This window comes from Saccostrea echinata, unplaced genomic scaffold (genome assembly GCF_033153115.1).
Source record: "Saccostrea echinata isolate AGI-Se365-2 ecotype Australia unplaced genomic scaffold, CSIRO_AGI_Sech_v1 ptg000015l, whole genome shotgun sequence".
NCBI classification, from domain to species: domain Eukaryota; kingdom Metazoa; phylum Mollusca; class Bivalvia; order Ostreida; family Ostreidae; genus Saccostrea; species Saccostrea echinata.
Window position 1 is genome coordinate 10,082,358 of NW_026889764.1, and position 11,147 is coordinate 10,093,504.

The 11,147-nt window shown below is 32.9% G+C and overlaps 1 pseudogene; it reads right to left on the bottom strand.

Annotated features, from left to right (window-relative positions):
* Positions 1–8,341: 8,341 nt before the first annotated feature.
* On the bottom strand, positions 8,342–10,705 carry LOC133188082 (uncharacterized; annotated as a pseudogene).
* Between the last annotated feature and the right edge of the window lie 442 nt (positions 10,706–11,147).

Here is an 11,147-nt window from a genome sequence, read left to right on the forward strand (position 1 = left end):
CAGACAGGATTATTTAACAGAAATAATTCATTTTCACTATGTTATCAAAGAAAGTATGCTTTTTCAATATATTATGAATAGAGCCGCCCCATCCCTGGGGCCATGAATTTCATAATTTTTGCTTATCATAATCATGTACTTAGTTTGCTTAAATAACACCCAGGAACAGAGAAGGATTTTCAAAGAATTAATGCATTTTCACTATATAATCAATAGAGCCCCGCTCTATTACCCGAACCCCTGATCCAGGGGCCATGAAATTCACAATTTTAAAAAAGGCTTCATTGCTTATCATAACCATGCACTTAGGTTGTTTAAATAATACCCTGGAGAAGAGTAGTAGATTTTCAAAGATATAATGCATTTTCACTATATGATCTATATAACACCGCCCTAGCACAAGAACCACTGACCCTGGGGCCATGAATTTCACAATTCTGTAAAAGCCATCCTTGTGCATCACAACCATGCACTTAGTTTGTTTTTATAATACCCAGGAGCAGAAAAGAAGATTTTCAAAGAATTAATGCATTTTCACTATATAATCAATAGAGCCCCGCCCTTACATCAGAACCCCTGAGCCTGAGGCCATGAAATTCACAATTTTGGAAAAGGCATTGCTTATAATAACCATGCGCTTAGTTTGTTTAAATAATACCCTGGAGAAGAGTAGAAGATTTTCGAAGATACAATGCATTTTCACTATATGATCTATATAGTCCCGCCCTAGCACCAGAACCCCTGACCCTGGGGTCATGAATTTCACAATTTTGGTAGAGGGCTCAATGCTTATTATAACCATGCCAACAGTTTGACTACTTGGTGTCCAGGATTAAAGAAGAAGATTTTAAAGATTGCATCAATTTTGGTGGTTTTAGCCCCACCCCTCACGCCCCAGTTTGGCAGGGACCATGAAATTCATAATTTTTGTTCCCCTTTACCCATAGGTGCCAAAATTGGTTGAAATTGGTTCAGCGGTTTTGGAGAAGAAGTTAAAAATGTTCAAAAGTTAACGGACGACGCACGACAGATGACGAACGACGACGGACGAAAACAAATAGCAATAGGTTACCTGAGTGACTCAGGTGACCTAATAAAAATCTTATCAATACCGTTAAAACAACATCGAAACTTATGCTACTGAAATCATTGTTAGGAAACTGAATGCAAAGTGAAATAAAAACGTTTAAATAGGCGGATATAGGGTCAGACTCTGTGTAAAATGCATAGAGAGAGTATTTTTGAGAAACTCATTACGTTACGTTTTCGACGTTACAATGTTGTTAGACTGTTCCGTGGTAAAAAAAAAAAAAAAAAAAAAAAAAAAAAAAAAAAGTAAAATTTCAATAAAAAGTGAAGTTTCATTTTAACATATGGAATGGCACTTCATACATAAACAAAATAAATACAATAATTTGGTATACTTGAATTTCTGGAATATAATGTAACAAAATGGAAATCGTCCGCAAACGTTTCGAACAACCCTCATGGAGAACATATATCCCATGATTTATAGCATCATTAAAGATTTAAATAACTCTAAGGGTGGTCTATCATTACTTCGCTAGTTAATGCATTTGCCTGCAAAAGAAAGAAGAAAACAGAAATCTAATCTGATATAATAATATTTATCATATAAAATTTGACAATCAAAAATATAATACGGTACCCATGCCTTAAAGTTAAAATGAATTACGGAATAAAAATTATGATTTCTTTTTTAAGTAGTTAATTTTCCTCTATTTTCACTGCAGTAGCCCGTCTACATCGATCCTTTTGCTATACCGATCTCGATGTATTTTTACAGATATTTTTAATTTCAGTTTGTGTGATACTGTATAGCGAAAAAGATGAAGATAACGAACAGTGATCGATCTCAATATAAATTTTTAAACAATACAAATATGTGAAGATGGCATAAAACAAAGCCTGGAAATTCCAGATGTGGAATCATGTGATAGGAGTGGTAACTGTGACCCGTTGACCGGTCACACCTACCGTTAGTCCTATGTATCGATCAGGTAGACGGAACATTGTGTTGTCAAATTTGGTATAAAAACAAAGGCCTAATACTTATTAAGAACGCGCCAGTCAAAATACGACCAATGATAGGTTACATTTGTTAACAATGTCACTATAAGGACCATAGAATTTAAGACATGCTTACTTTAAACGAGATTGTTGAAATCCCTGTAACATCAACTTATTTGGTAGTAGTTTGCCTCGGTTTCATACTTAATCGCTCCCGGAGCATGCTCTTGAGTGTCAAAGGTTTGGAGACAAAAAACCATATGCAGGTGATAGCGGGATATTTCTACATAAATAGGGAAAGTTGACGATGGAAAAGGTGAATTCATCTCGTTTGTCATACAATTTTGTTGTTAGTTGGACCTTTAAGTCTATAGTCAGTAAAACATCCACATATGAAATAGATGCGTCAGACTTCTTGGTGTCTTTTATTTCAAGTCCACTGGGATATACCAAGTCGACATATGAATGGAAGAAAGTATTGTTAATTGATAATACGTCGTCGATATACCTAAATATATAGTTGAAAGCAGCCTCTTCCCATGTAGAAGTTTTTTAATTAATAAATTAAAGGCGCACAACTACTGACCATTTAAATTCCAAGTTTGCTGGAAGGCCTGGCCTGGTCTCCAAAGATTAAATAAATGTTTTCAATGCGGAACTCCAGCATCCATTTGATATCAACTTCAGGGTTCTAAGTTTAGTAATTTTGTTGATGACCAATCAGAAGATACCAACATTTCCGACTTCCGTTTTTATTAGGTCACCTGAGTCACTCAGGTGACCTATTGCTATCCGTTTTTGTCCGTCGTCATGCGTCGTGCGTTAACATTTAAACATTTTCAGCTTCTTCTCTGAAACCGCTCAACCAATTTCAACCAATTTTGGCATACATGTATAGCATTTATGGGTAAAGGGGGACAAAAATTGTGAATTTCATGGTCCCTGCCCCCCCCCTAGGGCCTGAGGGGTGGGGCTAAAACCACAAAAGTTAATGCAATCTTTAAAAATCTTCTTCTTTACTCCTGGACACCAAGTAGTCAAACTGTTGGCATCACTGTAATAAGCATTAAGCCCTCTACCAAAATGTGAAATTCATGACCCCTGGGTCAGGGGTTCTGGTGCTAGGGCGAGGCTATTTAGTTCATATAGTGAAAGTGCTTTATTTCTTTGAAAATCTTCTTCTCTGCTCCTGGGTATTAGATAAACTAACTAAATACATAGTTATGTAGAGCAAGACTGCCTCTTCCAAAATTGTGAATTTCATGGCCCCTGGATCAGGGGTTCTAGTGTTAGGGCGGGGCTTTATTGATTATATAGTGAAAATGCATTAATTCTTCGAAAATCTTCTTCTCTGCTCCTGGGTATTAAATAAACTAACTAAGTACATAGTTATGATGAGCAAGAGCGCCTCTTACAAAATTGTGAATTTCATGGCCCTTGGGGCAGGGGTTCTAGTGTTAGCTAGGGCGGGCCCTATTGATTATATAGTGAAAATGCATTATATCTTGGAAAATCTTCTTCTCTGCTCATGGGTATGAAATTAACTAACTAAGTATATTGTTATGATGAGCATGGCTGCCTTTTCCAAATTGTGAATTTCATGGCCCCTGGGTCAGGGGTTCTGGTGAAGGAGGGGGGACTCTATTGATTATATAGTGAGAATTCATAATTTCTTTCAAAATATTTTTTTCTACTCCTGGTTATAAAGCAAAGAAATAAGTGTATAGTTATGATGAGCAAGGATGCTTTTACACAATTTTTAAAATTTAAGGACCCAGGGGTTCTGTTGTTTCTCTGAGGGGGGGCTCTATTTGATAATATAGTAAAAATTTGTGAATTCTTTGAAAATCTTCAACTAATTGCATAGTTATGATGATGAGGGTACCTCTTCCAAATTTGTACATTTTCAACATCTGGACCATTAATTCAAGTGTTCTGGTCCTGGCCAGGGCTCTATTAATTTGTATTCTATTGAAGTTATTCCCCTTTGCCATTCACTTTTGATAATTAATCACTGTAGATAATGTATTTGAAAGGTTAATAGAATAAGAGAATTATGCAAGAACATTTATTGTATATTATAAAAAGTACTTTCATAGTTTTAATAATCAGGAAGACTTGGAAATAATAGATGAATAAAAATGAAACAAAAATAACTTATCTTCTTAAATGTTCTTCAAAGGCCAATGGAGGCCAATGTGAGAGGTAATAATATAGACATTTTGTTAAAAGTCTGCATGGTAATAGTGATAAATGGGGGACATATAGAAAGATACTAAACCAATTATTTTGTTGATCTTAATCGTACTAATTTTCTTGCTATTGGGCAACAATTAAACCTTCATTTATCAGTTTATGGATCCTCTAAATTGTTGTACTCAGGTGACCGTTAAGGCCCTTGGACCTCTTGTTGAAGAAGCAATTGTCTATGATGTCAAAAAGTATAGTTTTCAATTTATCATGATGAATGGTTTAAAAAGTGCAGAAAAGTTGTAACATGTTACTGACTTTTGAAAAATTAAACCCTTGCGTCTCAAAATTCAAAAGTTAAATCAACTGTCCGGAGACCAGGTCTGCCAGGTCAGAGGTCATAGTAAAGTTGATTGTAAAGTTGACATTTTTTCGTAATTATTTAAAGACAGTGCACATGCTTAAAAGACTTATCTCTTAATAGTAAAAAAATATGCTATATATCCACACAGTCAACTGTTTTGAAAAGTAGGTCAAAGATCAAGTTCAGGGGTTAGGAGGCCGGAATCAATAGTATTTTACAAAAGCCAAATAATATCCAAAATGTAAAACCCACAACCCACAACTCCTACAGGTTTTAGAATATAGATAGAGACAGACGGACATAATCTAGGTAAAGTGATCCTTTTGTATCACTCTACAAGCGACAAAACATTAGCGTTCATAAAATCTGATACATATTTAAAATATTTTCTTAACTATTTATCATGTTATACTATACTCTGTATCATTTTTAGTTTCCACTGCTTTCCTCCGAATGATCAAACCTACAAAGAGAAAAAAAGTAAGTAAAAGAAGCAAAAAATATGTTTTTATCTAAGTTTTTGTTAATATCACCATCAAGAACTTACAAAGTAAAAGTTCCAAACAAATATGTCCTTTACATTTCATGATGTTCTACTTTGCTATAGTGCAACACTGTGTCAAACTTCCCAGTTTTAGTTTTCTTCCTGCTCTCTTCAAAAATTAAGAAAAATCAAACTTTGTTTGTAAAATATTGAAAGAGGAAGGAAATGTGCTTAGTTATTTTTGGGAAAAGTTGCGATATGATCACAAACATGCATATGTAATTGAATCATTTCTAATTTTTCCTCAGTTAAAAGTGTTTATAATTTTAAATCCCAAACAAGTATTAAAATAAGGCTTGGTGCTATTGAATGTTGAAGTCCTTGTTTTAAATAAACGATGAAAAATATATGTCATAGGATTTGTTTACATAAACCAAAAAAGATATAGGAACTGAGGTTTTATCAGTTCAATAGCTGTTACAGCGAGTACAGCAAGCTATTAAAGAAAAGCCTAAGCGAAAAGAAAATTCACACTGTGCATATTGATCTAATTTTTTTCCCGCAATAACCTTTAGACCAACATCATTTGCGAAATGCATGTCGCTGCAAAGTCCACAAATAAAAAATACTAACTGTACTTTAATGGAAATTAGAGAATTTGTTATAGACTAAATGAAATGAGATAATGAACAGTAATCAAGCTCAATAGTCCATTGTAAAATATAAATTTGAAACTGAGAAAACACGGACTCTAAATACATCACGCAGTTACGTTAAGGCTTCCCATAGAATATCGCAGTGCACTCTGGGCCTTCACTTCTCTGAACTACAAATATATAACGTCATAATTGAAAATGACGTCAAGTCACTGCACACTTGAGCTGTTATGACGGGGAGTGTGTCATAAACTTTACACCTTATTTCAAAGTGCATGTAAAATATCAGAACGCTTTTGCAAACTTCACATGTCTTAATTGTATTTTAAGATCTTATATGTCTGAATATTTTAAAATACTTCGTTTAATTATCCTTGATCGAAATTCTGTTCAAAATGCCTACGAAAAATTTATGCTTTTTGAAATGTACTCTATTTTATACCCGTGATTAGAGGTAGAATTTATTTTGTGTATAAAAGAGTCTAGCGCAGGTGATTAATGAAGATTAATTTGATATCTTTCGGCAAATATGTAAGAGGTGTTTATTCTCTAACTGAATCTTGCTTGGGAAAAATGTGCACGATGGCTTTGTTTTAATACAGATTTCAATATTGGAAAACACCGCCACCCTCAAATATATTAATGTGTCGGTAAATTGCACTTCGCATGAAATATTTTGTACCAGAGTAATACTATGACTTTTCCCAAGCACATTTCAGGAATATAACAACACGATGAATTGATTTATATAACAAAATGTTTATGGTAATCGTGTTTTATAAAAGGCTACGCCGAAAAGATTTATGTGTAACAGTTCAAAAAATTATAAATGATCGTCACGTGATCTACGGAGTCTTGTGATATCATACCAAATATGCTAATATATAGCCGAGAGAACCTATATAATCTATATAAAATGGCTGTACTTAAGTACATAGTTTACAAATTAAAATCAAAACCAACCTTGCACAGCATTGTTATGTTTTAAACGCATTTTAAAGCTTCAGGAAGCCTTAACATAGCTGCGCAAAGGTAAGATCAGTTGCCATGGAGGAATAAGCATCCCCTGTCGACAGGTCACACCCACCGTGAGCTCCTTCTCATGATCAAGCAAACGGAAACATCCGTAGACTATTCAGTGTAAAAATAATGGCCTAGCAATTAGTATGAAAAATATCAGTCACCATTCGACTTAATGATAGAATGTAGTTACTGATAGTTAATGTCATTGTATCGACCATAGAATTTGCGAAATGTTGAGTTTGAACGATACTGTTGATATTCTTATTTCATCAACTTATTTGTCAATAGTTTGTCTCGTTTTAGAAATTGTTCGTATGCATGCTCTTGCGTATCGAATCAAACGTCATGTGAAGGTAATAATGGTATATGCTACATAAATAAGGGAAGTTGACGATAGAAAAATTGAAGTCAGGACGCTTATCTTAAGTTTTGCTGTTAGGCTTATCAGAAAGATTTGCTGCTAGGTTACCATTAACGTCTTTTTCTTGTGAAATATCCAACTATGAAACAGATACCGGTATGTCAGACTCTGTGGTATCTTTTATTTCGAGTTCAAAGGGATATATCGAATAAACCTATGAATGAAAAGGAATATTGTTAATTCATAAAATGTAGTCGATATATCTAAATGTTGAATTGAAGGCCACAGCAAGAGCCTTTTCCTACACAGGTAAAATTGCAACGTATGTTAAACATATGTTAAACATACGTTTTACATATGTTTTGAAACATACGTTAAACATGAAAAACGAACAACATATGCTTAACATATGTTTGAAAACATATGTAAAACGTATGTTTAACATATGTTTAACATATGTTTTTATCACCATGAATGAACATGTGTTTCATAATACACATGTTGAACATATGTTATACCACGTACTACGGTTTCTGGATTGTAATACATTGTTGCATTTATTTCCTCTTCTTTCCTGGGAAATGTTTTTTTTTTACCCATCAAAATATTTCATCTCTTCATCTTTTGCTAATAATGTGCAGGGCACCAAGTTTGACATGTGTACTTCAACAATTATATCTTTTGTGTAAATGATTTAAATGATAACAGAACACAACATTGTTATCAAGTCTTATTTATTATTCTACATTTTTGCTACATTTTTTCATCTGTCATTAACTTATGAGTGTAGAGTTGGCAGCATCTAAAATCAATGAAAATGTATATATATTTTGAAATTAGCATTGTGTAATTATGCATTTTTAATAAAATCTTGCTTTATTTTTGAAATACCGGTAAAATATGAAGTAATGAATTGTACTGTGACATTCCAGAGTAACTCATAAATATCTATTTGTATCAGGAAAAAACCAAACCTTGACTGTTGAGGAACTTGTTTCTTCTTCTGCCATCAAGCTCCTCCATCTTTAACCATTTATCCTCAGTTTGGCTGCGGTGCTCTTGAATGTATGTTTTGAAATCATTCCAGAAATGGCTTTCTTGCTGGGTCTGGTTCTGGGTCTGATTCTGGTTTGTATAGACAAATATTTTTTGTCTATACAAGAAAGTTCTCTGAAAGTGTTGATATGAAACGGAAATCACCAATGGCCTATATTGTGTAGATAACTAGTGTATCATAAAACAATCTGCATGCATACCAATAAATTTACCAAATATTTAAGATGGAAAAAATGCTGCATCATGCGAGTTTTGATGCTGTGATGAATAATTCTTGTTTTTCAAAATCTTTACATGACAATCACGTACAAATTTTGAGTAACAAGAATTTAAATTTTGTAAAGGATACCAGTACTTATCTTTATACATGTACTTACAAACAGTAGGGCATTTCGGCGTCTCTCAGTGGAGCAAATGTCCTCCCCTGATCTGCAGAATTGACTGTAAACTACTCTACAGAACTCTGCCAATTTCAAACTTCTGAGGTCCACTTTTCTCTTCTGCACAAGCTGTAATCATTATAAATTACATGTATTATACATATGAGAGTATGAATGAAGTAAAAATTTTGAGGTTAATTATTACGCACGATAACCCCCATTGTTAAAGTTATGCCAGTTTGAATCAATTTTTAACCCTTTGTTGAATTCTAGTACTTTTATAATGAAGGAATGATATCTCAATTTTTTTCTTTAAGAAAACTGAACTGAAAACTTCATCTTCTAAAGAGAACACTGAATGTTATATTTGTGAAAGTATAGTTGATGTATGTCAGCAATATCTACCGATCAAAATTAAGTTCCATTTTGTCATCGATCTGATAATTAAATATCTAATTTTCCAAGAGCTTCACAATTCCTTACTGATAAGGAGCATGTAAGGAATGCAGAACAACAAAAATGTACCCTTGTCTAATTGCATTGGAATAAAGTTTTTATTTATAGAAACTTATACACTCCTTCTGAATTGGTTTCTGAATTCTGTGAATTTCAGCATAGAAAACGAGTTGACTTTTTTCAATGCATCAATATCCGAGGATCTGCCATCCCTCTGTAAGCATTTCTTCACTTCAGATTTATATAGAATGGAAAATAATTATTATAATTAATATTATTATTACTAGTTTATGTACTAAACAATCGTCTTTCAATTTTCTTGTAATGCAATTATTTAGATGTCTAAATGTAGTTTCTCTCACCTGGTATTCTTCATTCTGGAGATCAAGCCATATGTTTTTTGTAAACAAATGTCTCAAAAATAGATGCAGCTTCTCCTGTAAACACAGAATTTTTAGATAAGATATTTGATGGGAATGTTCACAAAATATTTAGAATTTCTCTATTAAATTTATATCAATAAATTTAAGAATTATCCATAATAATTTAATTATAAATAACTGTTATGGGCATAAACACCTGAATGTATTAAACCCAACTTTGTGTGTGTGTGTATGGGGGGGGGGGGGGGTTATTATTACTTTGAATGAACATGATGCCATATGGAATGGTCTCTGTTGGACAGTACTCGATAATTAACATCTCTTTAAGTTCTGCAACTTCTGATCGTAGAGATTTTAATTCCTTCACTGTAATTTAATTTTTGAAAATTATGATAACTATATAAATGTGACTGTCGTACAAAGAATAAAAATATATCTTATATATTATATATATTGACTCAACTTTTTTTTAGTTTATAATTTGTAACAATGCTATAAAAATGTACTTGCATATTTCTTTTAAGTCATTCTGTTGTCCTCTCCCTAAATCATCGTTCTGTGCACCATAGTCTTGGAAAAGATCCTGACTTTCGGATACTTGTGTTATCTGCGAGTCTTGACTGAGTTCCTAAAATTGAATTATAAATGTAAGTTTAATATGGAATACATAGAGACTGAGAGATGAAGAAGGGGGGGGGGGTATACAAAAAGCAACGATTTAGCAATTATTTATTTATTTATTTTATTTTTTTGGGGGGGGGGGGGGGGGGTTACATCCCTAAACTACTGAAGAACAATATTTCTGTGCATTTAAGTTTTTAAAAGTTTTCATATTTAACTTTTTGTATGTATCATCATATTCATTGATTTTAAATTTAATCTTTAAAAAAAATTGAAAAGATAGATGTAATTATTACATGACTTGATATATGTTTATACTGTCAATGTAAGCGTGTTGTCTTTCCAAAAATATTTATTCTAAAATAAAAATTGGTGGCCATGCAAATTCATTTCAAAATAAAAAATTGTTTCAATTTCTTTCAAGAGAATTTTCAGGGCATTGAATTTCTTATTACTTTTTTAATATACTTTAAATCTTGCTTCTCTAAAAAGTTTTTTTTTTTTTTTTGCGTTTAAAAGACAGTTTTCCCATCAATTTATCTATCATAAATGTATCTTTTTCAATTATTGTGAATGTAAGTCAATAAAAAGGGGGGATAGAGTATAGAACTTTAACCTACCTCCATCCTGCAACGATACCATACGACACCGTCTGCGTCATCAAAGAACCGAAGGGAATTTTGTAAACTGCATTTTGTTGTAGAAAACTTTTAAAAAAAAAATAACTATTTGGTCAAATTCCGATCGATTGTAAAATGAAATTAACACAAATTGATGAAAACACCGAATAAAAAAAGAAAACCTAAGCAATAAAACTCCAAGTTTGTAACTTTTTGGCCGGATGTTACAAAGTGTTACCTTTCGGTTCTCATTGTTTACATTTTAGATAAATCGGAACTCATCGGATAAATCGGTGTCCAGTCACTTCGTACACAAACCGAGTCGTACACAAACCAACTCGTATACAAAAAGTCAACTCGTACACAAAAACCAGAAGTCAACTCGTACACAACATTTATATACAATCGTTATGATTTAATTTTATACAAATAATGTTTGATAACACGAAGTGTTACTTTTCTTTAAGTTTTTTCCCCTAAATATTTAAATAATTCAACTTCCCTGATAGGATAGGAACATCA